The sequence below is a fragment of the Pristis pectinata genome, chromosome 3, assembly GCF_009764475.1.
Source record: "Pristis pectinata isolate sPriPec2 chromosome 3, sPriPec2.1.pri, whole genome shotgun sequence".
Classification (NCBI taxonomy): Eukaryota; Metazoa; Chordata; class Chondrichthyes; order Rhinopristiformes; family Pristidae; genus Pristis; species Pristis pectinata.
This window is the reverse complement of record NC_067407.1, coordinates 67,617,409-67,639,492: the sequence shown is the minus strand read 5'-3', so window position 1 is coordinate 67,639,492 and position 22,084 is coordinate 67,617,409. Positions and strand designations below refer to the sequence as shown.

Here is a 22,084-nt window from a genome sequence, read left to right as displayed (position 1 = left end):
CATGAGTCCAGTGCCAACATAGCATGCCCACAACTTCCTAACCTGTACGTCTTTGGAATGTGGGAGGAAACCCACACAGACACGGGGAGAACATGCAAACTCCTTAAAGACAGTGGCCGGAATGGTTCTTTTCCTTGTGGTCAGGGGAGCTGATTGTGACTAAAGATTGTTCCAATATCTTTTTTGCATTCTGACATCCATTCTACATAATATGAGGAAAAATGCGTGAACCGGCTGTACACCTCTCAAATCCGCTCAAACATTCAATAAGATCAAGGCTGATCAACTTGCAGTTCTCCATGTACCCCACATCTCTCAACCCACTTAATGTCTGAACATCAATCAGTCTCATCTGCAGGTTAGATGAAACTGATTGATGTTACTCATTAACTGATCGGTGGCCAGTGAGTTACCATCCATGACCCTAGGATAGGGAATTCCTAAGATTAATGACCGACTGACTGAAGTCTTTCCTTATCTCACTCCCAAATGGCCGACCCTTTATCTGGAAGCAAAGTTCTCGACCCTCCAGCTAAAGGAAACAAGGAAATGGCCTGCCAGTGTCTGTCCTGTTCACCCTTCCAATAATGTTAGATATTTCATTGACATCATTTCTTGTTCTTCTGAATTTCATAGCCATTTATTATTTATTCATCATAAGATAACTCTTTCACCCCAGGAATCAATTCATTGAACCTCAGCTGTACTACTTCTGAGGCAAGTATATCCTACCTAGAGTGACTCTTATTTTCCTCAGTCGCCTAAAACCTCTCGCACCCTCCTCACAGCTCACCTTCTCATCTACCTTTGGATCATTAGCAAACCTAAGATCATGAAGGCAGAAGCCCAAGGATTGATTACAGCCTGCCAAGCCAAAGAGACCCATTTATTCTAGTCTGTTAACTTCATTCTAGTGGATATGTTACGTTCAGTCCCTGGTCTTTAATCTTATGTTGCCACTTCTGTGTGATACCTGATCAAATGCCTTTGAAAATTCAGATTCTCCTTATCCACCTCACTTTTCTACACTCAGTATATTCACACCATTTGGTATTGGTATATTATTGTCACTTGTACTGAGGTACAGTGAAAAGCTTGTCTTACAAACCGATCATACAGGTCAATTCATTACACAATGCAGTTACATTGAGTTAGTACAGAGTGCATTGATGTAGTACAGGTAAAAACAATAACAGTACAGAGTAAAGTGTCACAGCTACAGAGAAAGTGCAGTGCAATAAGGTGCAAGGTCACAACAGGGTAGATTGTGAGGTCAAGAGTCCATCTCATTGTATAAGGGAACCATTCAATAGTCTTATCACAGTGGGATAGAAGCTGTCCTTAAGTCTTTTGTCAAATACTATTTCTGTTACATAAAACATATGCTGATTCTGCATAATCATGATTTTTGGAGTGCACCATTTCCATATCCCTTTCTTTCTTTTTCAATCTTTTTATTGAATTTCAAATTAATTCAAATTAATATACATAACATTAATGATCATACATATGGTGCGCAGAGATCGGGATAACAATAATAACAGTTAATATTTATATTCACAATGAGAAAAATATATAATCTAGACCTCCTGCACTCTTGCAAAGTGAGCGTGATACAAAAAAAATTAAAAAGAAATTTAATTATATGAAAAGAGAACCCCCAAATCAAAAAATAATAATAATAATAAACAAAAAGTATTAAAGTGTATTAAAGTATTAAAGTATTAAAGTAAAAAGTATAAAAGTGGGTAAAAGTATCTGGAGTTCTCTTTCCCATTCATTCTTCATTTTGTCAAGTTCCTCTGGACGTATTTTCAGAATCAGATCATAAATTATTGCTATCAAGCCCTTTTGATAAGGATTAAAACCTAAAATTTTTTCCATGATTTAGATTTTATATGGTATCAGAAAAGGTAAAATAACTTTTTTAAAATTTCTAATCTAATAAATATTGAAAAAAATGTGATCTAGGCAAATTGTATTTATTGGACAGCTGTTCAAAAGACAAAAAACAGTTATCAATGAATAAATCACAAAAGCATGTTATTCCCTTCATTTTCCATAAAGAAAAAGCTAAATCAATTCTGGATGGTTGAAAGAAAAAATTAGATTAGATAGGACTTGATAAAATGAATTTATTCAATCCAAAAAATTTACAAAATTGAAACCATATTCATATTGTGTGTTTAACTATTGGGCTAGTCATTTGTTTACTCAATTTAGTAAGTGCAAAAGGAAATGAGGCTCCTAAAATAGAAGCTAATGAAAATCCTTGCACTGATTCGTACTCAAGATACACCCATCAGGACATTGAATTACATCTAAATCTTGTGCCCGGTAAATTAAGTATCTAACATTAATTGCCCAATAGTAAAATCTAAAGTTAGGCAAAGCCATACCACCGTCCTTTTTTAATTTTTGTAAATATTTCTTACTTAACCTTGGGTTCTTATTCTGCCATTTTTATGAAAGAATTTTAGAATCAATAGTATTGAAAAAGGATTTTGAGATAAAAGTTGGAACCGCCTGAAATAAATACAAAAATTTTGCTAAAATATTCATCTTAACCGCATTGATTCAGCCAATCAGTGATAGAGATGATTTAGTGAACAATTGTTTAACACGATCAATTAAACCTAAAAAGTTAACTTTGAATAAGTCCTTATGTTTCTTGGTAATTTTAACTCCCAGATACGTAAAAATAATCAGTCACTAATCTAAATGGTAATTGCCTATAAATTGGGACTTGCATATTTAATGAGAAAAGTTCACTCTTATTAAGATTTAATCTATAACCAGAGAAAACAGTAAACTGAGCAAGCAGTGATAATGCTGCAGGGATAGATTTCTCCGGATTAGAGATATCAAGTAGCAGGTCATCTGCATATAGTGATATCATATGGGTCCCATTTCCACGAGTGATACCAAATATGTTAGAAGGGTTCCGAAAGGCAATTGCCAAGGGTTCCAAAGCAATGTCAAATAATAAACAACTTAAAGGGCAACCCTGTCTAGTGCCTCGAAAAAGCCTGAAAAAGGGATATCTCTGATTATTAGTAAGTATTGAAGCCAAAGGTGTATGATATATCAATTTAATCGTGGATGTAAAATTTGGGCTAGAATTAAATTTCTCAAGTGTGTTGAATAAGTATTCCCATTTGACTCTATCAAACGCCTTCTTTGCATCTAGTGAGATAACACATACTGGGATTATAGATGAAGGGGTATATACAATATTCATTAACCTCCTAATATTAAAATGCAAATAACAATTCTTAATAAATCCTGTCTGGTCATCAGAAATAATTTGTGGAAGTACTTTTTTCCAGTCTAGGAGCCAATATTTTGGAAAAAATTTTGGAATCCACATTCAATAAAGAGATGAGTCTGTAAGATGCACATTCAGTGGGATCTTTATCCTTTTTAAGAATTAAAGAGATAGTTGCTTCATAAAAGGATTGTGGTAATTTACCCACTGATAGGGCATCTTTAAAAATTTTACCTAACCAGGGAGAGAGAAGATCAGAAAAGGATTTAAAAAATTCAACTGTATACCCATCAGGACCAAGTGTTTTACCCGAATTCATTGAAGAAATTGCTTTCTTTATTTCTTCCTCCAAAATGGGTGCATCTAATATTGAACGTTCATTAAGTGATAATTTCAGAGTCTTCAAATTCCTTAAAAATTCATGCATTGATGTAGGATCCTCAGAAAATTCTGATTGATATAAAGAAGTATAAAATTCTTGAAAAGATTTATTAATATGATCATGGTCCACCGTGTAAGTACCATCTTGTTTACGAACTTTAGTAATCTGACATTTAGTTGAAGCAGCTTTCAGTTGGTTGGCCAACAATTTACCAGATTTATCACCATATATATAAAACTGACTCCTGGTTTTGAGTAATTGATTTTCAATTGGAGATGTTAATAATAAACTGTTTTGTAATTGAAGTTCAGTTCTCTTTTTATAGAGCTCCAAATTAGGAGCATCAGAGAACTTTTTAATTGATTTCTTTGATCTTATCAGCCAGTATACGTAGTTCATTATTAGTTTGTTTTTTCAAACCAGCAGAGTGTGAAATAATTTGATCACGGATATAAGCTTTAAAGGTATCCCATAATATCCCACTGGAAATTTCTTCCGTAAAATTAGTTAAAAAGAAAAAAGAAATCTGTTCTTTAATAAAATGAACCAAGTCTAAATCCTGCAATAGAGAAGGATTGAGTCACCATTGTCTGGCACCAGTGGGTACGTCCGCTAATTTAATTGATAGTTTCAATGGCGCATGATCAGAAATGGCAATTGCATCATACTTACAGTCAATAACAGATGGAGCTAATCGAGAGTCAATAAAAAAGTAATCAATCCTAGAGTAGTTGTGATAGACATGAGAAAAGAATGAAAACTCTTTATCATATGGGTGTAGAAATCTCCAAACTTCTAAAATTCTGGAATCAACTAAGAAGGAATTAGTAAAGACAGCAGATTTGTTTGGCAGTACACGATTCGACACAGATCTATCCATCGAAGGGTTTAAACAACAATTGAAATCTCCACCCAAAATCAACGTATATTCATTTAAATTAGGAAAAGATGCAAATAAAGGTTTAAAAAACTCAAGATGTTCAACATTAGGTGCATAGACATTAACCATAACAACTTTTTTGTTATGAAGTAAGCCAGTAATTAATAAAAATCTACCATTCGGGTCTGAATTTTTTTCATGATGAACAAATGAAATTGAGGAATCTATAAAAATAGAGACTCCTTTCACCTTTGCTTGTGAGTTAGAATGGAACTGTTGATCCCTCCAAAATCTAAAAAAGCTCTGATTATCCTCTCTCCTAATTTGAGTTTCCTGCACAAAAATAATCTGAGTGTTCAGTCTGTGAAGATCTTTAAAGATCTTCTTGTGCTTAATTGGATTAATTAAACTGTTCATATTCCATGAAACAAAATTAATCATCTTATCCATTTTAATAGACTAAAAACATATGGTATGTAAAGGGTTAACCTTACTGCACAGGAGACTCATTAACAGGAAGAGGAAAAAGAGTTCAAAGAGGAGCTGGATATGATGATAATTCAGGCATATTTGTAGTTTATCAGTCCAGAGGAAGAAAACAACTAACCTTAAACAGCCCCACCCCCCATCCACACAAGCCCGAAAACTGGTCAATAGGCAGCCAGAAGACTACCCGTTAAATTGCTTAACCCCACCTCTTTTGGTGGCAAATCTCCAAGTTGAAAGGAATGCAAGACACCACCGATAGTCAAAACATGAGGGTACTAGTACCCAAAACAAAGTTTCAAAATTTAAACAGGCTTGCTGGGAAAGTTCCACAGTTAAAAATACTGACAGTCGACATTTTAAAAAATACAATCTTACTATAATTTCAAAAGAAAGAAAAAGACAATCAGTCACTCAGATTCTTAATTATTACCAAAACAAACCATTAAAAATATTAAAGTAAAGTAATAATTAAAAAAAAGAATTGTTAAATAGAAACATGGTAAGTATCCATGTTCCAGAACCAAGCACGAAAGTGTTAACAAAGGGCAGGAAAATATCTCCGGACTTAAAAAACGTTCAAATCTGTAAGTTAAGTAATACCTAATAGACCAAATAGATATAAAAATCAAAGAATAGCACGTTTCATAACCGTCTGAAGTCAAAAGTTAATCTTTGAGAAATTCTTCGGCTTCCTTGATGGAATTAAACCATCGGCGTGATTTATCAGGGAGTACAATCCTCAGACAAGCTGGGAACAATAGTGCAGGTTGATAGTTCCCTTGATAAAGTCGCGACATTATCAGTTTATAACGCAGTCTCTCTTTCATAACTTCTGGGCTGCAATCTTCAACCAGACGAAACTTGCAATCTTTATATTGGATCATTCCTCAACAACGAGCGATCGAATCAAATGCTCTTTAGTACTTACATTGTGAAATCTCAATATTACTGGCCATGGTTTTTGCTCTGCCAGGGTTTTGGTCTTAACGCTCGATGAGCACGATTAAGTATAGGATGTACAGAAAAAACTTCAGAGCCAAACACATCCATCAAAAGTTTAGAAAAGAATTCGATAGGATTACCAGCTTCAGCGTCTTCAGGAAGGCCAATAATCCTCAAATTGTTTCTCCAACTGCAGCTTTGTAAATCAATAATCTTCTGTCTTTGCTGTTCCAGTCTTTGGATGGTCGCAGTTAAATCTTTTTCCAGTAAGCTCAGTCTATGATCTCTCTCTTTGCCAGCTTCATCCAGTTCAGCAATTGATTGCTGTTGTTTAGCATTCTCCTGTATGAGTGTGATCTGTCTGTCTTCAATCTCCTTTAACAGCATTTCCAAAGTGGCAAATCTCTGGTCAAGCTTTTTATCCAGTTTAGAAATAGCTTCCAAAGTAAGTTGAGGGTCTCCATTACCCTTGCTATCAGCTGCAGCTTTAGCTCTGGTGTTCATTTCCAGCAATTAAAAATCAATATCAGTCTTATAACAGTATTAATAAGTCTTACTAAGGGGTGGTGTACAAGAAATTAAAAGGTGACTGGAGCAGAGCCAAGATGTGACCTACTCCATCTAGCGCCACCAAGAGAATCCCTCCATATTCCGAACAATAGAAATAATAGATTCTCACATATTCCCTCCTGTTATCTAATTCTCTCTCTCTCTCTCCCTCTCCCTCCCCTGTGGTGTTATGGTGCCTACCTTCCAATCCACTGGAACCATTCCAAATCCAAGCAATTCTGGAAGGCAGTTACAACTGCATCTACAATTTCTGCAGCTATCTCTTTTACAATACTAGAATGCAGGTTATGAAATTCAAGGACATGCCAACTGTCCAATATCTTTTTTTTAAACTGGTTTTAATTACCTTGATCTCCTCAATGCTATTAGATCCTTAGTTCCTCATTAATCAACCTTGACTATTAAACTTCCCACCCTCTTTACCCCTCAGGTACTAGACTTATCTTCACAAGTCTCTTCCACTCTACCCATGTGTGGAACTCTTTCAATCCATCTCTACCTTTCCTGCTAATGTACCCTTATGTTCTTCCCCTTTACCAAATTCATTTACTGACTTTGAAGATGCTGCTGTCCTGTACCTGACAAATCAGTTGAGTCTCAGCAATGTCCCTTCACCCATGAGTCAGAAGGCTCACCCAGAGTCCCACCCCAGCGACCGTAGAAGTCTAGAGTGACCAACCAATGTACAAGTTAGAGAGTGGGGTACTATCAGATGTTACCCAAAAACTCCCAACTGCTTGGCCAGATGGACATATAAGATTAAAAATCACAAAAACTGAAGATGCTGGGAATCTGAAGTAAAAACAGCAAATGTCAGTATCCCTGAGTAGCTGTGGAAAGAGAAATAGAGAAAGTATTTCAGGTCAAAGACCCTTTGTCAGGATATTAAGGATTCCTTAGCATTGTTTCAGAGATGGGCAAGGCAGGTTATCCTGGTCAATATCTACCCATCAAATTATACCTAAAATCAATATCTGTTCATTGGCACAGTGCTGTTTGTGGTAGCTGTCATGCATAAATTGATTGCTGCATTTCCTACATTGCAATAGTGTCTATACCTCAAAAATGCATTGGAGTGGTGAAGAACATCATGACATCAGAATTGAAACAAGGCCTTCTTATGACTTGTTTGTTAACATTAAGCTGCTTCCTTTGATCGAAAGCTGCTCCCAACTGTTCTCGTTCAGCCACACGTCTCTGTGATTGGTGTAGTTTAAATTTAAGACACAAGTCTCATACATAGTCACATTACTGTCAAACTCAGCATGAAACTTCTCATTCTGGTCACTCTGCCCCAAGGTTCATTTACCATAAATTCAATGGATCAAGTAATCTGGAATGAAAGGCAGTATTGACACGGCATTGATCACAGAATTACTGGATTAACTTAGAAAATGATTGGGTTCATGACTGTCCTTACAGGTATTAGATCTGCTAACCTTGCCAGTCTGACCCCAGACCAACAGCCATGTGGTCCCCTCTTGAATGGTCTACAAATCTCTCAGTTATCAAGCAATTGTCTGAAGTACATTAATGGAAGAAGGATTGTCAGCAATGCTTACATCCTGAGAATAGTTTTAAAAAATAATTAATCCTTTCCCCACTGTGCGATACTAAATCTGAAATATCCACTTAGATCCCCAATTAACTGGCCCAGAAACTTATCCAGAACACATTACCTGAGCTTGTTGTCCACCCTATTTTTGCCACATTGTACAGTCCATATAAAGATTACCATAGGATCACTTGGAAAGGCAGGGACTGATCAGAGATAGCCAGCATGGCTTTGTCAGGGTCAGATCCTGTCTGACCAATCTGATTGAATGTTTTGAATGAGTAACCAAGTGTAGTGATGAGGGCAGTGTAGTAGATGTGATTTACATGGAATTCAATAAGGTCCCACATGGGAGGCTGGTCCAAAAGTTCAGGCCCATGGGATCCAGGGAAAATTGGGAAATTGGATCCAAAGTTGGCTTGGCAATAGGAGATAGAGGATGATGATAGAAGGTTGTTTATGTGATTGGATGTCTGTGACCAGCAGTTTTCCACAGGGATCGGTGCTGGAACCCCTGCTGTTTGTAATATACGTGAATGATTTGGACGCGGATGTAAGAGGCATGATCAGCAAGTTTGCAGATGACACAGAGATTGGTGGAGTTGCTGACAGTGTGGAGGGTAGTCTAAGGCTACAGGGTGATATCGATGTGTTGGTGAAATGGCTGAGAAATGGCGGATGGAGTTTAATTCTGTGAAGTGATGTGTTTTGGGAGTATTAATAAGGCTAATGTGGTCTTATTTACTTTCACCATTGTTAAATTTTCTGGATTAGAAATCCCACCTGATTTCTAAGAGCTATCACTGCAAGTAACTCACTGCACAAAATTGGTCATGAACTGCAGATGAGGTCATGTAATGCAGAGGGTGTTGAACCTGTGGAACACACTACCAGGGAAGGTAGTGAAGGCCAAATTGCTGAATATATTTCAGGAAATAGATTGACTTCTAGGACTAAAGGGAAAGAACAGAACATGGTATTGAGATGAAGGATCTGCCCTGATCATATTCAATAGTGGAGCAGGCTCAAAGGACTGACTGACCTATGTTTCAATTGTGTTAGTGCACACACACACACACACACACACACACACACACACACACACACACACACACACACACACACACACACACACCACATGGAGTGTGCATTGGGGGATGTCAGTCTCCATATGATGTTGAATTGGAGGCTCCCATGTTGGAAAAATGACTTGCATGATTTGTGCCTGTTGTGTGAAAAGGTTCTTTTGGAGTCTTAAAGATGGAGGACTCTGGACACAGGCTTTGGATTTTAAAAGTAGTTTAATCACAAAGGCAAATGCGGGGACAGAATGAGTAGGAACAGATGCACACTCACACACACACGCAGGGGACCGTGGACATGAGGGTGGATTACAACGAGGATGAGATACACACACACACAAACACACAATAAACAAGGTACAGCTTATTAAGGGATAAACACTTCAATGCCTGAATACCTTGACCCAACAAGCATTGGCCCTAACACTCCTTGGAATCTGACTAAAACGCTCCCAAACCATGTGGTGATGCACACTCTTACCAGTGGTCTCTGCAGCATTGTCTCACTACTCCTGGGGCAGTCGAAAGAGGGAGACCAGGGAAGTGCAACACTCTTTATAGTGCTGGAAGGCCCGGCCTGGTGATTTAGACAGGCCAATGGCTTGGAGGTCAAGGACAAAGGTGCCTACCAGAGCTAATGGTCAGGCAGGTTCAGGAACAAAGGTGCTCTCCCAGGCCAATCCCTATGCCCACACCTCATGGGTGGGGTGGAGCCTAACCTCGATTGACAGTGGTGTGACTTCCAATCCAATGAGCAATGCTGTCATCCGACCAGAGGGGTCACTCTTGTCACTGTCACATGATAGCCATGTGCTTTCATACAACAGTGCCCAAGGTACCAAAGGGAACAACCGGAAGGATGATCCCACCAGCTAATTTATAAGGGTAGTCAAGCATTTGAAGGTTTGTTATGAACATATGACCATAGGAAAGAGGAAAAGGAAGAGGCCATTTAATGGCCGAACATTTGGAGCAGAAGTCATTGAATCTTTTCAGAGCAGAGATTTGGAATTTTCTTAACTTCATTGAGATGGACTGCTTTTTCCCTTAAAGAAAGGTGCTTTAATGGTGGTTCTGCTGGTACTGCAGCCTGACCAGGAGTGGACTGAAGGAGAGGGAGGAATTCTGAAGTAGAGGGCTGATAGTGGGGAACCCAACCCTCACTGGGAAGCCACACCATTGGCTCCAGCTCTTCTTAGAGCAATTCAGTCAGTTGCTAAAGGCAATGTTAACAATGTTTTATCACATTCTGCAGGCACAGCTCCAACCACACACTTATACCTGGACTTCTCTACCCAGGTCATAACCATTGTGGACCTGAATGTCCTCACCCCTGCGCCATTCCACATCTCACAGGCTGAGGTCACTACAGCAGTAGGAACATCACTGATGCTCTCCACTCATGGAGAGGGAGGGGATTTCATCTGCTTCTCGCTGAGTAGTGACCTGCAGACATTGCTGGGATTACAAGCTTCCTGAGATCACTATGAGTATTGAACTGCATTCACGTGGTGTTTCCAGATCCTTGTGTCAACACCACTCATAAGTCACGAAGGTATCAATTTCTGGTCTGTGGCTATAAGCAGAAATTCTTCATGTTGAACTGGTAATTGGTAATTGTTTTATTATTGTCGCATATATCGAGGTACAGTGAAAAGATTTTATTTGCACGCCATCCAGACAGATCATTCCAAACATAAGTACATTGAGGTAGTACAAAAGGAAAAAAAAATGTGCCAAATATGATGTTATAGTTACAGAGAAAGTGCAAAGCAGGTAGACAAATAAAGTGCAAGGGTCATGACAAGGTGCATTGAATGATCAAGAGTTCGTAATTTAGTGTACAAGAGAGCCATTCAAGAGTCATACAACAGCGGGATAGGAGCTGTACTTGAGACTGGTGGTACATGTTCACAAGTTTTTGTGTCTTCTGCCTGGTGGGAAAGGGGAGAAGAGAGAATGACCAGGGTGGGAGGGGTTTTTGGCCTATTTCCCAAAATATCAGGAAATGTAGATGGAGTTCATGGAGGGGAGGCTGGTTTACATGATGGACTGGGCTGTGTTCACAACTCGCGGCAACTTCTTGCAGTCTCGGGCAGAACAGTTGCCGTACCAAGCTGTGATGCATCCGGATAGGATGATTTCTGTGGTGCGTCTGTAAAAATTGATGAGGGTCAACGGGGACATGCCGAATTTCCTTAGCCTTCTGAGGAAGCAGAGGTGCTGGTGAGCTTTCTTGGCCCTAGTGTCCATGTGGCTGGACCAGGACAAATTATTGGTGATATTTACATCTAGGAACCTGAAGCTATCAACCATCTCCACCTCAGCACCACTGAACAGCACGTACATGGGAATCTCACACAACTCTTTCATCCTTCTCTTTCCTTGCTCTTCACCCCCATCTGCAGTGCTGACCCTATTGCAGTGTGTCATGGGACCTCCACGAGGCTGGTTGAGAATGCCATGAGGATCCCCAAGACAGGACTCTGGTGTTTGGACTGATCAGAGGGCACTCTCAGAGACACAATGTGCCTGATTGTTTCCTGCAGCACAGAGTGGAACCCAGTCAATATGCCTGCAACAGAGAAAGGGAGGTTAGGAGTAGGAAGATACCATCAGTCCAAGCCATGATCATCTACATCAATTAGTGGAGGGAGAGGAAGAAAAGGATGATGAGGGCAGGCTACCATCACTCCACCTTACATTCACAATCACCACCACCAATGCTGATGCTCCCCTAGCATTGGAGGAAGCTGCACATATGGTGATACTGGGTCTATGCACAGGATGCAGAGAAAGCTGCACATATGGCAATAGACTGGGTCCATGCACAGGACTCAGGAGTGTGTTGCATACAGTGATAAAGGCCAGTGGAGAGAACTACACACTGTGGTACACTAGGACTGTGCATGGGACAGAGGACAGAGCTGTGCATGGTAATACTTTGGGTCCATGTGCCAAACGGAGAACAGACCTTCGCACAGTGATGGGCTGTACTTATGCATGGGATGGAGGAGGGAGCTGCATTGTGATAGAGTCATAGAATCCTACATCACCCTTTGTCCCAACACGTCCATTCATACCCATCTCTACTACAACTAGTACTTGGTCCGTAGCCTTCTCTGCCTTGGCTATTCAAGTACTCGTCCAGATACATCTTCAATGTTGTGAGAATACCTGTCTCCAGACCTCAGGCAATTCGTTCCAGATTCCATCCACCCTTTGGAAGAAAAAGTTCTTCCTCAGATCCCCTCTAAACCTCTTTTCCCTTGTCCTAAACTTTTGTCCTCTCATTTTACTCTGCTCTGCCGTGGAAAATGTTTCCTACTTTCTAGCCTATCTATGCTCCTCATAATTTTGTATCCTTATACCAAGTCCCCCCTCAGCCTCCTCCACTCCAAGAAAAACAAACCCAGCCTCTCCAGCCTCTCCTCACGTGTGAAACACTCCACCTCAGGCAACATCCTGGTGAATCTCTTCTCCGCCCTCTCCAGTGCAGTCAGCTCTGTCCTATCGTGTTGTCTCATTGCATAATGTTCTGCTTGTACTTTTCATGTATTTGATTTTCTTATACTCTCTGCTTCTACTAATGAAGGCTAGTATTTCTTCATCATCATCCTATCAACCTCTACTGCCTCCTTCAGGGTTCCTTGAACTTCTATGGCAAGGTCCATCTCTTCCTCAATATTCCCTGGGCCTCGATCACTCATTTTGCAATTCCTATCCTTATTCATCCTCTCAAAGTTTATTGCCTAATTTGGATTAAATTCCATCTCCCATTGTTTTAGTTATCTTTCCAATTGATTAATCTGGTCCTGAGGCCTAAGACTTTCCTCATTATCAACAACACCACCAATTTTTGTGTCATCTGAAATTCATTAATCATCACATCTACTTTCTCATGAAAATTGTTGATGTATGTAAGAAACAATAAGGGTACCAGCACCAGTCCTTGTACAAATGCTACAAATCGCAGAAACAACTCTCCACCAAGTTCACTTGGACTATCTCTGACACTTCACTCCCTTTTCTGGAGCTCTCTGACTCCATCTCAGGAGACAAACTATCCACCGATATCTGCTGCAAACAGACCAACTCCCACACTGACTACACCTCCTCCCATCCTGCCTCCTGTAAGGACACCATCCCCTTTTCTCAGTTTCTCCATCTTCACCACATCTGTTCTCAAGATGAATCTTATGCTCTGGGGCTGCTGAAATGTCCTCCTCCTTCCTGAAATATGGCTTCTCCTCTACTGTAGCAGATGGAGCCCTCACACACATTTCCTCCTTTCCCCGCACATCTGCTCTCACACCCCTTTCCCCAGACAGAATAGAGATAGAGATCTCCTGATCCTTGCCTTTCACCCCATCAGCCTCCACATCCAACACATCGTCCTTCACCATTCACCAACTCTAACGTGATCCCACCACCAGTCATATCTTACTCTCTCCCACCCACCCCCTTCCTGTTTTCTGCAGGGACAACTCTGTTCATAAGTCCCTGATGTGCTCATTCCTCCCCTCCTCGTCCCCTGGCACTTTCTCCTGTAACTGTTGGATGTGTAACACCTACTCCTTCAGCTCCTCCCTCACCACCATCCAGGGACCTAAACAGCCCTTCCAGGTGAGGCAGAGATTCACCTGCATCTCCTCCAACCTTGTCCACTGCACTCAGTGCTCCCGATGTGGCCTCCTCTAACTGGCGAGACCAAATGTAGACGAGGCAACTGTTTTGCACTGCACCTCTACTCTGTCCCCAACGGCCATCTGAAACTTTCAGTTGCAAGTCATCTTAACGGTTAGCGCGACGCTATTACAGCACCAGCGATCAGGGTTTGATTCCTGTCAGTATCTGTAAGGAGTATGTACGTTCCCCTGTGTCTGCGTGGGTTTCCTCCGGGTGCTCCGGTTTCCTCCCACATTGCAAAGACGTACGGGTAGGTTAATTTGGGTTTAAAATGGGCAGCGCGGGACTCGTTACCATGCTGTAAATAAAATTTTTTTAAAAACTCTCCTTCCCACTCCCACACTGACTTGTCTGTCCTCGGCCTTCTCCACTGCCACAGAGTGTCCAAGCACAAACTGGAAGAACAACATCTCATATTCCACGTGGGTAGTCTGCAACACAATGGTATGAACATCGGGTTTTCCAATTTCAGGTAACCCACGTCCCCGGCGTTCTCCTCCCACACAGGCTCTGCTCACCTAGGTTTCTTCTCCCTTTGTTCACCGTTTCCACCCCTTCCCCATCTGGTTCCACCTATCACCCACCCTCTGTCCCACCCTCCATCAGACTGCTATATACTGGCAACGTATCCCCTTCTCTCTCAGTCGTGATGCAGGGTCTCCACCTCCACAGATGCTGACTGGCCTGCTAAGTTCTTCCAGCTTTGTATTTTTGTCTCCACCATCACCCTCTGTCGCTTTAGCTGCTCATGATAAGACAACCCTATCGTCCCAGGAGTTAGACAAATGAATACCTTGTGAACTGCCTCCAATGTCAGTACAGTACATGGGCAGGCACGGTAGTGTAGCGGTTAGCGTAACACTATTAAGGAGCTAGAGAACCATAGAACCATAGAGCACAAAACAGGCCCTTCGGCCCACCATGTTGTGCCATCCATCAAACCACCCTCACACTATCTAACCCTTTCCTCCCGCATATCCCTCTATCTCACATTCCTCCATATGCCTAGCCAACAAACTCTTGAACCTGTCCAACGTATCTGCCTCCACCACCACCCCAGGCAGTGCATTCCATGCACCAACCACTCTCTGGGTGAAAAACCTCCCCCTGACATCTCCCCTGAACCTCCCACCCGTAACCTTAAAGCCATGCCCTCTTGTCTTGGGCATTGGTGCCCTGGGAAGGAGGCGCTGACTGTCTACTCTATCTATTCCTCTCAATATTTTATATACCTCTATCATGTCTCCTCTCATCCTCCTCCTTTCCAGTGAATAAAGCCCTAGCACCTTAAGCCTCTCCTCATATTCAATACTCTCTAATCCAGGCAGCATCCTGGTAAATCTCCTCTGCACCCTCTCCAATGCCTCCACATCCTTCCTATAATGCGGCAACCAGAACTGAACACAGTACTCTAAGTGTGGACCTGGGTTCAATTCCAGCCACTGTCTGTAAGGAGTTTGTACGTTCTCCCCGTGTCTGCATGGGTTTCCTCCGGGTGCTCCAGTTTCCTCCCACATTCCAAAGATGTACTGGTTAGGAAGTTGTGCGCATGCTACATTGGCACTGGAAGCATGACAACACTTGCAGGCTGCCCCCAGAACACTCTACACAAAAGATGCATTTCACTGTGTGTTTCAACGTACATGTTACTAATAAATAAATCTTATATCATTACTGCAAGGGGAACAAAACTGTGCACAGTACCCCAGGTGTTTTCTCACCAACATGCTGTACAACTATAATGATAATTTCCTATTTCTAATCTCCAATCCTCTTACAATAAAGGCCAATATACCTCACCATGTTGCACCTCCCCACTAACCCTTTGTGATTCATGCACAGTTACATCTCAATCGCTCTGAACTTTGTTCATCTGCAATCTCTCTCCATTTAGATGATAGTCTGCCTTTTCATTCCTCTTTCCAAAGTGCATGACTTCATTTTCCCATTTACTGAGTTTTCACCCACTTGCACAGTCTATCTAAATCCAGAACAAAGTAAATAAATCATAAATATATCTTCATTGCAACATGCGCTCCCAGCATGTTACCAGCAAACTTGGATACATTACACTCTGTCCCCTTCACCAGGTCATTAAAATACATTGTAAATAGTTGACGGCCAGGAACTTATCGGGCACTCCGAGAGTTACATCCTTCCACCCTGAAAATGACCCATTTATTCTGATTCTGTGCTTTCTTTATGAGAAACGATCTTCAATCCATGCTTACACACTTACCGCAATTCCATAGCTTCTAACCTTCGTGTGGCTCCTTGTCAAAAGCCTTCTGGAAATCCACAACATCTACAGGTTCCCCTCTATTACATCCTCAAAGAATTTTGGCAAAGTATTGGTATTGGTATTGGTACAGTTTTGTACCGAGGTACAGTGAAAAACTTGTTCGTACAGGTCAATTCATTACACAGTGCAGTTACATTGGTTTAGTACAGAGTGCATTGAGGTAGTACAGGTAAAAATAATAACAGTACAGAGTAAAGTGTCACAGCTACAGAGAAAGTGCAGTGCAGATAGACAATAAGGTGCAAGGTCACAACAAGGTCGATCATGAGGTCAGAGTCCATCTCATCGTATAAGGGAAATGTCCAATAGTCTTATAACAGTGGGATAGAAGCTGTGGTATGTGCCCTCAGGCTCCTGTATCTTCTACCTGATGGAAGAGGAGAGAAGAAAGAATAACCTGGGTGGATGGGGTCCTTGATTATGCTGGCTGCTTCGCCAAGGTTGTCAAAGAGCTGGTAGTAATGCTGCTGCCTTACAGCTCCAGTGATCTGGGTCCGGTACTATCTGTGTGGAGTTTGCACATTCTCCCTGTGACCACATGGATTCCCTCTTCGGTGCTCTGGTTTCTCCCACATCCCAAAGATGTGCAGGTTGGTAAAATGTGGGAGAGTTGATGGGAAAGTGGGGATAATAGAATGGAAGGTGTATAAGATTAATGTAAAATGCCTACTTGATGGTCAGTACCGATTCGATGGGCCAAAAGGCCATGCTGCAGGGGTCCATGACTCTGTAATTTACCTTTCATTAAGCAGTGTTGATTTGGATTAATTACATTATGGTTCTCTAAATGACAAGCTGTTTGTTCCTTTTGGAGCAACACATAAGGTGCTGGAGGAACTCAGCAGGTCAGGCAGCATCTGTGGAGGGAAATGAACAGTCGACGTTTCGGGTCAAGACCCTTCACTTGGACTGAAAGATAGAGGGGAGATAGCCAGTATAAAGAGGTGAGGGGGAGAGGTGGTGCAAGAGCTGGCAGGTGATAGGTGGATCCAGGTAAGGAGGGGTGATAGGCAGATAGAGGAGGGGAGGGTGGGAGTGCAAATTTCTTTTTTTTTTGCTGCCCTCCAGTCATCTGGAAAAAGAATGAGAGGGGATCTGAGAAAGAACTTCACCCACCCAGAGAATGGTTGAAACATGCTCTCTGAGGGAGTGGTGGAGGCAGAGACTCTCACAACATTTAAAAAGTATCTAGGTGAACATTTGGATCGCCAAGGTACAGAAGACTATGGACCAAGCGCTGATAAATGGGATCAGTAGAGGTGGGAATTGGATAGTCATCCTGTACATGATGGGCTGAAGGGCCTGTTTTTGCACTGCATGACTCTATGAATCCATGAGCACAAGGCACTGGAAGTAATCCAGAGATTACAACCATAGACATTTTGCTCTTTAATTGCTGAGCGAACTCCCTAAATTCATTTTAGGGATGAATTATACCACTATAGGGTTCAATTATACCAACATTGTTTGTACCAATGTGGACCATGGTGTCTGGCTGTTTACCCTCCCTCTTTTGAATGCCCTGCATCTGTTCTATGACATTCTTGACCCTGGCATCAGGGAGGCAACACACCATCTTGGATTCACATCTCTGGCCACAGAAGCATCCATCTATTTCCCCTATCGAATCTCCCACCACTATTTTTCCCTTGGACTCTTGGTCCAAGCACTTTGTGCAGCTGAGACATCCACAGTGCTGTGACCTTGGCTCTGGCTAGACTCCCCAGAGATACATTCAACCCACTATCTTCCAACAATTTTGGAGTGATATCCCTAACTACATGCCTGCTGTCTTCCTTACTGTGCCTGCTGGTCACTAGTTCCTTCTCTGACTGCCTTCCTTTCTGCTATTCATGTAACTTTCAGCCACACAGATGCACCATTGTGCCTCCAGCTGGTACTCGAGCTCCAAACTGCAATACTCAAAGTGACCAAAACTAGATACACCTCCCTAGTGGTCATCTAGACCAAGAGGAGTGCCTCGGAATTCCTCATGCTACACACTGTACAACGCATGGAATTGCGTACTTTTAATTTAGATAGGGTCTACATTAATGCAGTCTCTGTCCCTGCACGATATGTGGACTGTAAAGGTGAAAATGCTCAACAACACTTTATTAGCGGCAATAACACACAATCAGTGTTGAGAAATCTGAAGCCCCCTCTCTGACCAGTGCCTGCAGCCTGAGATGGCAGCAGTCTGGGATAGTCTGCAACAGTGCACAGGGTGAAGGGGATCACTGTACATGATGGTACACTGAAGCTTCCCGGAGCAAGATGGGACACCTGGTTGAGTGGTACTGCAAGAACAACCTCTCGTTCAACATCAGCAAAGCTACAGAGCTGATTGTTGACTTCAGGAAGGAGAAGTAGAGTGAACATGTGCCAGTTAACATTGGGAGATCAGTGGTGGAGAGAGTCAGCAGCTTTAAATTCCTGGGCGTTAACATATCGAATGACCTGTCCTAGGCCCAGCACATAGCTGCAATTATAAGTAAAGCACGCCAGCATCTTTACTTGCTCAGGAGGTTAAGGAGGTTCAGCTTGTCACTGAACACTCTAACAAACTTCAACAGATGTACTGTTGAAAGTATCCTGACTGGTTACATCATGGCCTGGTACGGCAATTTGAATGTGCAGGAATGTAAGAAGCTGCAGAGAGTAGTGGACTCAGCCCAACACATTACTGGCACATCCCTCCCCATAATTGGTAGTATCTACAGGAGGCGCTGCCTCAAGAAGACAACATCCATCATCAAAGATCCCCACCATTGGGGCCATGCCATCTTCTCGCAGCTACCATCGGGCAGGAGGTACAAAAGCCTGATGTCCCACACCACCAGGTTTAAGAACAGCTACTTCCCTTCAACCATTCGGTTCTTGAACCAACCAGTAAAACCCTAACAACCACTACAGTTTAGCAACACTATGACCACTCTGATCACTTTGCACTAAAATAGACATTGTTTTTGTTTTGTTCTACTTGTGTTTTTTTCTTGTTAAAAATATGTATAATTTGTTTAATTTATGTTTTTCTTGCGAATGCTGCTTATATGATGCTATGTGCCTGTGATGCTGCTGCAAGTAAGTTTTTCATTGCACCTGTGCATACACGTACTGGTGCATGTGGCAATAAACTCGACTTTGACTCCTTCTTGAAACCCAAAGGCCAGATTCAAACAAGGAGTGTGATGGAGTCATCACCAATTCTCTGGATAAATAGCAGCATAAACACTCAAAATGATCAACAGTACTCAGTTCAAAGCTGCCCACTTGATTGGCACCCCAGATTCCTGCTAATCATAACCTCTACTACCTGGGCATTGTGAGGTTACAAGTGTTCTACTGACTTGGCTGCAGCTACTGTATTGGAGAAGCAGGACAAACAAAGACCTGCAGAAGATGGATACTGTGAGAAGTACAGTAATGATTAGTTCATGTTCTATGACTTTTATCATAATTGAATATCAGGGCTGTGAAGCATATCTTTTGAAAAAAAGTTAATGCCAAATTAATCCCAATTTCAATGACTTTGATACATAGTGATAGAATGCCAATACCTTTTGGGTGTTTTTCAACATTTAATTCAATTAATTCAATTTCAATTATGCAAGGTGTGGAGTGCTCAATGGATTAATTACTTCTCATTGTAAGTATCAAACTGGAAAAAGATAAGCAAGTAGTATATCTTAGAGCTGTCAGTTGATCACCATTAATTCATGTGATTAACTGCATTTTATCACATTAATTATACACAAGGCATTAAAATGAATTGTATTCAATATCGTCTGTGTGCCAGATTGGGCACTCTGCCATACTTCTGACCCAGGTAGATGCCACCCAACTTGTTGAGTTTCTCTGGTGTTTTCTGTTTTTAATAATTGTAAGATTTTTTAAAATTGTCACAGTAAACTGTAGCTCTCTACAATCTACGTTCAGCAGTATTGTAAAAGGAGCAAAGAGAAGGCTTCTGTTAGATTTTGCCATTTCACAGGTCACACTGCTCTGAGAATTTTTATTCAGGATGGTTAGCATCATTGTACAACCCATATCCATATTCCTCCCACCATTCCACCTTGCAAGCACATCACTAGCCATCCAGGATGGAGCAGCTGACTTGATTGACAGCCCACCATCCAGCCAAAACATTCATTCCCTCACCACCGATGCATGGTGGCTGCTGTGTGACCATCTGCTAAATCTGCTGCAGTTCCTTGCCTAGACTTGTCTGACAGCATCTCCCAAACCTACCCCCCCCCCCCCCATCACCAAGGACGAGGGCAGTAGGTGCACAATGCACCACCACTGAAGGTTCTCCTCCAAGGAAACATCTTAAAACATTCGAAACAGTCCAAGAAAAGTTTGTAAGTGTAACCACCGGAATGGGTGGGTTGACTTAGATGAAGTTGGACAGGTTAAGTTTGTACCTGCTGGAGTTCAGAAGACTGAGAGGAGACTTGATTGAAAAGTATAAGATGCTGAGGGGTCAAAATTCAAAGTCAAGGTCGAGTCACCTCATATGCACCAGTACGTGTATGCACAGGTGCAATGAAAAACTTACTTGCAGCAGCATCACAGGCACATAGCATTAGAGATACAACATTCACAAGGAAATCACAAAATAATCATAAATTATACAACATTTTTATAAGAAAGAACACAATTAAAACAGTAAAAAATCAGAAGTCCATTGCAGTGCAAAGTGGTCATAGTGTTGCTCTACTGAGGTAGTGATTAGGGCTGTGCTGGTTGGTTCAAGAACCAAATGGTTGAAGGGAAGTCGGTGTTCTTGAACCTGGTGGTGTGGGACTTTAGGCTTCTTGCACCTCCTGCCCGATGGTAGCTGCGAGAAGATGGCATGGCCCAGATGGTGGGGATCTTTGATGGATGTTGCCTTCTTGAGGCAGCACCTCATGTAGATACTACCAATGGTGGGGAGGGATGTGCCCGTGATGTATTGGGCTGAGTCCACTACCCTCTGCAGTTTCTTACGTTCCTGCACTTTTGAATTGCTGTACCAGACCATGATGCAACCAGTCAGGATACTTTCAACAGTACATCTGTCTTGCCAGGATGGGTGTAGAGAGGATGTTTCCAAATGTGAGAGGATCTGTGATAGGTCATTGTTTAGGACAGAGGTAAAGGAAGATAAAAATAAAAATTTCTCAGGGTCATAAGTCTTTGGAATTCTCTTCCTCAAAGGGAAGCAAGGATTTTTAATATTTTTAAGGCAGAGCTAGAGAGATTCTTGATAAGCAAGGAGGGGAAAGGTTACTGGGGGAAGACGGGCAAACAGAGATGAGCTTACTATCAGATCAGCCACAATTTTAATAAATGGCAGAGCAGGATTGTGCAACTAAGTGACGTCTCCAGTGCCTTATTCGAATATTTGAAACGCACACAAAATCCTCAACTGGAAATATATCACCATTGCTTTATCGTCACAAGGTCTAACTCCTTGAATTCCCTGGGCAACAAAAACCACACTCATCAGTTAAGGATGGACAATAAACGATGGCCTTGCCAATCATTCCCACTTCCTGAAAAAAATGAGTATTTTCCTCTCTGTACCCTGTCAAGCCCTATAAGAATCTTGTAATTTTTCATGAGCTCTCGTCTCATTCTTGTAAACTCTGGTGAATACAGTCCCAGTTTACTCCTTATTCAGCAAACCCACTATCCCCAGAACAATCTCATGACTTCTCACTGCACTCTCTCCATTGCATATACAACCCTTTTTTGGTAAGAAGACCAAAACTGTACAGGATGTCCCAGGGTTATGAACAGCCGACTTACGGACACACCCTACATGGAAACGAGCGCCCATAATATTATATTCAAAAGTCCAACATGCGTACAGACGTTCATTCCTTTGAACAGCTGAACTAGTTCGCCCAGAGAAACAAAGGACTGCAGATGCTGGAA

General features: G+C 41.7%; 1 protein-coding gene across 2 annotated transcripts in view; it reads left to right on the top strand.

Annotated features, from left to right (window-relative positions):
- LOC127567879 (probable voltage-dependent R-type calcium channel subunit alpha-1E) overlaps positions 1–22,084 on the top strand; it is a 615,955-nt gene that overhangs the window by 434,257 nt on the left and 159,614 nt on the right. The window lies entirely within an intron of this gene.